This window comes from Argopecten irradians, unplaced genomic scaffold (assembly GCF_041381155.1).
Source record: "Argopecten irradians isolate NY unplaced genomic scaffold, Ai_NY scaffold_0560, whole genome shotgun sequence".
Classification (NCBI taxonomy): Eukaryota; Metazoa; Mollusca; class Bivalvia; order Pectinida; family Pectinidae; genus Argopecten; species Argopecten irradians.
In genome coordinates this window covers 22,719-28,718 of record NW_027188027.1, presented here as the reverse complement: position 1 = coordinate 28,718, position 6,000 = coordinate 22,719, and positions in this window count along the sequence as shown.

The following is a 6,000-nucleotide window of genomic DNA, read 5'->3' as shown; positions in this document are numbered from 1 at the left end:
CTCTATCATTTACTGAAATGTAAACTAATATTCAGTAGAATATCAAATTGAAATGTTATCTAAATCAATTAAAATAAGTATAATAGAATGACGATGATATCATACCTGCGGACGTCAAACTGCCGGTATCCGGTATTACATGTGTATTACTGTGCCCACCCCAGGTGGTCGGTTTTATATGTCTTCTGATACGAGTGAGATATGCATAATGTAGTATTTGGACGTCAACAGGCATGCGCTTCGAGTTTTTATCACAAACTATATCAGTGTATGCGTCTCGGTTAAATTATTATTCCAACCTATACTGGAGGGAATTATTATTGTAACTGATGTAATTAATGGAGTTTGATGTTGTTATAACGTTAACATAGTCAAATCATAAGATGGCGATTTCTGGGCTAGTATTCGTTTCATAAATTATTTCCGTAATAGTGTATCAATCTCTCATAAAATACATGATACCTAATAAGGGTTTAAGCGTATTTTGATAACTTCAATACTTACACACAAAAAAACGATTATCATTCTTACAATTGCGTATTTTAAGTTATAGTAATAATAATTTACGACAATTTCACACGAAAATAGCAATTGAAATATTTCAAGTTACTCGATAATTGTATGCATGGGTAGAAGGTGTTAGGAGCTACCCTAAATTAAAACAATTTTAAAGGTCATAATAATTAACCTGTAATAATGAACGGAAATCCTCACTGATGACAAAAAAATCCCTTGTACGTACCGCTGCTCTAGTTGTATACAAATTGCTATGAAAATTGCTTACCAAACACTCTGCAGATGCCGATTTTGTTTTTGTTGAATATATGTGAATATGTGAACATGTGTGATATGTACTTTGTGATTTTAATAAAATTTCACTCTTTTTACAATAGACACAACAATCAACAGCAACATCGTCCGAATGGGTTGTTGATATACATGTATTAACAAAATCAGTGAATGCTCTGAGAAATAATGGTAACATACATCCAATTCGTTGTCTTTATTGACAATAGCAGCATATATTATTTATAACTCTAACATTACGTGTATGTGATGGCACATGTGTATTTGTGTAATTGAATCTGCGAACGACGAATATGTCTCCTCCTGTGAGAGGACATTCATGTATTGCTATTCTGAAACGAGAGGCCCATTGGGCCTGAATCGCCAACCTATTTCAGTCTAAGAACACAAGCTACCAACTTGCTTTAGAATTGGTGTTACTTTACACCAGATCCTAACTTGAAAGTGTAACCTTACACCACAGTGGTGTTACTTTACACCAAAGTCTAATTTGAAACGGTAACGTTACACCTCAGCGGTGTTACTTTACACCAGATCTTCGTTTGAAGTGTAACCTTACACCACAGTGGTGTTACTTTACACCAAATCATAACTTGAAAGTGTAACCTTACACCTCAGCGGTGTTACTTTACACTTTACAGATCTTCGTTTGAAGTGTTACCTTACACCACAGTGGTGTTACTTTACACCAAACCATCTTATGACGTGTTACATTAAGAAGAACAAGATGCTTTTTGGTTTGTTTTGTATTTTTTTCAGGATGTAGATGGTGCTATAAACAAACGTGTACAGGAACCACACAATTTGGGAAGACGGTTACACCGATCTTGGATGAAGGTTACACCAATGTGGGAAGAAGGTTACACCGATCATGGATGAAGATAACATCAATTTGGGAAGAAGATTACACCGATCTTGGATGAAGGTTACACCGATTTGGGATGAACTTTACACCGATCTTGGATGAAGGTGACACCAATTTGGGAAGAAGGTTACGCCGATATTGGATGAAGGTTACACCCATTTGGGATGAAGGTTACACCGAAACTGGATGAAGGTTACTCCAATTTGGGATGAAGGTTACACCTATTTTGGATGAAGGTTACACCAATTTTGGATGAAGGAAACACCAATTTGGGATGAAGGTTACACCAACCTGGGATGAAGGTTGCACCTATTTTGGATGAAGGTTACACCAATTTTGGATGAAGGTTACACCTATTTTGTATGAAGGTTATACCTATTTTGGATGCAGGTTACACCAATTTGGGATGAGGTTACACCGATCCTGGATGAGGTTACACCTTTTTTGGATGAAGTTTACACCAATTTAGGAAAATGGTTACACCTATTTTGGATGAAGGTTACACCTATCCTAGATTAAGTTGACACCAAAAGAGGTGGCACCACAGCTGCCTCCTTTTTTGGTGTAACGTTACACAATTTTTTTAGGATTAAGGTTACACCAAAAAAGGTGGCACCACAGCTGCCTCCTTTTTTGGTGGAACTTAACACCAGTGGTGTAACTTTACACCAGTGGTGTGACCTAAAAATTTGGTGTAACATTGCACCAAAAAAAGGAGGCAGTTGTGGTGCCACCTATTTTGGTGTAACTTATCACTCAAAAGTTTACAGAGAAGGGTCCCGCCTCCAGGCCCCTGGGGGGACCTGACCCATCGTTTTTATAAAATGGGTTTCCCTTCACCCAAAGGAGCTTCAGACCAAAATAGAACTAATTCCCTTCACTCCTACGGAAGAAGAAGGAATTTAAAGAATTTGCTATATTTCCATATAGGGTCCCGCCCTCCAGGACCCTTGGGGGGACCTGACCCAGCGTTTATACAAAAATTGGTTCCCCTTCACCCAAGGAAGCTTCAGACCAAATTAGAACTAAATCCCTTCATTCCTACAGAAGAAGAATAATTTTAGAGAATTTGCTATATTTCCCCTATTGGGCCCCGCCTCTCAGGCCCCTGGACGACCAGGGTCACCGTTTATACAAGATTGGTTCCCCTTCACTCTAGGAAGCTGCAGACCAAATTGGTGAAAATCCATTCACTCGTTTATGACTACTTGGGATTTTGTTTGAAAAGTTGACGGACGACGGTTGGCGGACGATGGATGCCGCGCCATTACATAAGCTCACCGGCCAGAGCTAAAAAAACCCTAATCGTTCCAATTCGTTTTGTTAAACGGGGATTTTAAGAAATGATCCGATTGCCGACCATTTTTAAAATGTGCATTTTTTCGCTTTGCGTAGAGCCAAAGTTTTACCATTTTTTGCTTAAATTGTTTTTACTTAAATGATCATTGCGCCATTGTGTTTAGGTTTATCGAGCACATTTTTGCTTTAAATCTTTACTAGGTTCGTAGTAATTAAAATATTAAGCATGGATGTGTGAAATGAAACGATTTTGTCACTTTACATTTAATGGCAATTTAAGCATATGATTTTTTACTCTAAAATACAGAAAAATAATAAACATTTAAATCGGGCAAAAATATGCACACGGGCCCCATTTTTATGCCTGGATTTAGAAACAGCAATCCTTTCCTAATGATAAATGAAATATTTTCTAAAGTTTAATACAAGCACTGTTTCTATAAAGGGTTAAATATGGCAAAAATGGCTAAAATGGTGCATTTTGTAGCTCAAAATTAAGGGGTAGGTGTAGCAAATGTAATTCCTCTAAGAAAATATATGATGTCAATTTAATCATACCTGAATATTGTTAAAGAAGACCACTAGAAAATAAATTCTGCAAACATCCGTGCATATCAAACACCTCATCAGGAAATTATGGCTTTAATATCTTGTGTATATGGTCAAAACGACATAATTCCCATAAAATCCAATATTTGTCAATTAAGTATCTTTGAATGGCAATAGCGCAAAAACAGACACACGGACATATGCTTTTCTTAATTTTTCTTCTATGGTATGACCTCATATTTCAAAAAAAAGAGAACAAAAGTTCAATAAGGACATTTTGACTTCTCAAAGGTTTACAACCTTAAAGATATCTTCCCTAAGGATTTACATTATCTAACAGGTTTCCTTTTAGTGATAAGTGGTCCGAAATGCTCATCAAATTAACGGATGCAAATAATGTACAGTTTAAAAAGACATTTAAAATACATTTTGATTACCTGGCAATATTGGCTTTGGACCAATATCATGATCGGATTACATGTTTAATGTCCACCACTTTACTTGCCAACTTAAGTAAGAACATCCGGTAAGCACTACACACGTTCTCCATAATTATTCACACTTATGAATATGAAAAAAAAAAAAACAGAAATGTAACAATTATTAAAAACGTCTCAGCATTGTAAAATGATGGGGTTCATTTCTCTTCTTCAGAGGCCGCGGTGGCCGAATGGCTAAGATGTCTCGACATATAACCACAAGCCTCCACCTCTGGGATACCGGTTCGAATCCCATGTGGGGCAGTTGCCAGGTACTGGCCAATGTTCTGTGGTTTTTTCTCCGGGTACTCCGGCTTTCCTCCACCAACAAACCTGGCACGTCCTTATATGACCATGGTTGTTAATAGGATGTTAAACTAATAAAACCAAACCAAAAACATGTCTCTTCTGAATCAGTAAAGCAACTGTTTGATGTATTCAGTGTTTGGAGTTTTATCTTTTAATATTCACAGTTATTAAAACATTATTCGCTAAAAGGTGTGTCGTTAAAACAATTAAACCAACAAAACACAAAATGGATCAATATGTTGCGTATCTGTTTTTATTTTTTTTTTATATATTTTTTTTTCACATGTCGAGAGCTCAAAACAAACAAGTTTATGTACTCACTATAGATTCCACAGTGATAAACAGAGGCGAAGTCAACTATAAAAAAAACCCCATATATAGCAGCTCCGTAAACGTTCGGATTATGGAGAGAGGTATAAAGGAATCGGTGGTTTATTTTTCATTATATGTTTAATTTCATAACGATATTCTTGAAATAAAGATATAATTGTCACGAGTCCAGTATTCATTCGGCGTAATTGACGTAGCCCAAACTTTTACGATTATATGAAGTGCGACGTGGTCTTTTGAATACGTCACGTGACATTTTCTAAGACACATTTAGCAGTGTAGACATGCTTCAGTGTATTTTCTACCTTTTTTACATTAGTTTGTCTATCAAAATATTCAAATAATTATACTGACCATATCAACACCAACCTAGTCTCAGTTCTACTTAAAAGTCGAATACTATGTGTGCATATACTATAATTGTTCACAATTTGAATCGTTATAAATAGCTGCGTATCACCCATACTTGATCCTGCCTAAAACAAGGAATCCTAACAATAATACAGTATTCACTTGTTTTTCTAAGTGTTTTCTCTATGTCATGTCATGAATCGACGGTCACAAATAGTTTACATGTAAGACTTAAACAGCGCCCTAAAATCCACACTAGCATCACTGCCATATCTCAATGTCAATTTTTGGTGATAAACTTTGATAACCTTATATTGATTAATAGATACACGGTATGTGTTAGAGTCACTATGTTAATCAGTTGGACGTGGTAGATATATCTTGTATTACACGAAATCGTGATAATTTTGTCAGTTTTCATATTTCATATCAAGAGTAATCTTTCTGTAAACATTGTTGTCTCCCATATGCTAATTGAATGACAGTTATATTCCGGGTAGATATAGTCCATCCTTCCGCCATTACCGAGAATTTCAAACGACATCTCTACATAAGTTATCTCATTTGACAATATGGGTCCTCATCTCTCTTCATTTAAAGATACTACTCGAGTAGCGGCGTCTCTTGTCATATTATTAAGTTGGCTGATAGGGACTAAACCAATGCGGCATCTAATAACCAGTAATCTATATGCATGAGGCATTTTCTTGTTGTTGTTTTTTAAACCTGCATTTTGCAGAATTCGGAAAACATGCGTTTGATTATACAGCTGTATATATAAACAGATTGAACAATACCGGTTACACACTGTAAGGATGTGTTGGATATCTGGAAAACGTTGTAAGGATATTGTTTATTTCTATGTCAAGAAGGTGTCTAGCATCGATATTATATTTTCGAAAAAAAAGAAAGAAAAAAACTACAAAAAACAAAACAAAAAACAAAAAACACAATAAAATAAACGGGAGCAAAAAGACTTCTATACCAGTTATGAAGCAGCATTGAATTACA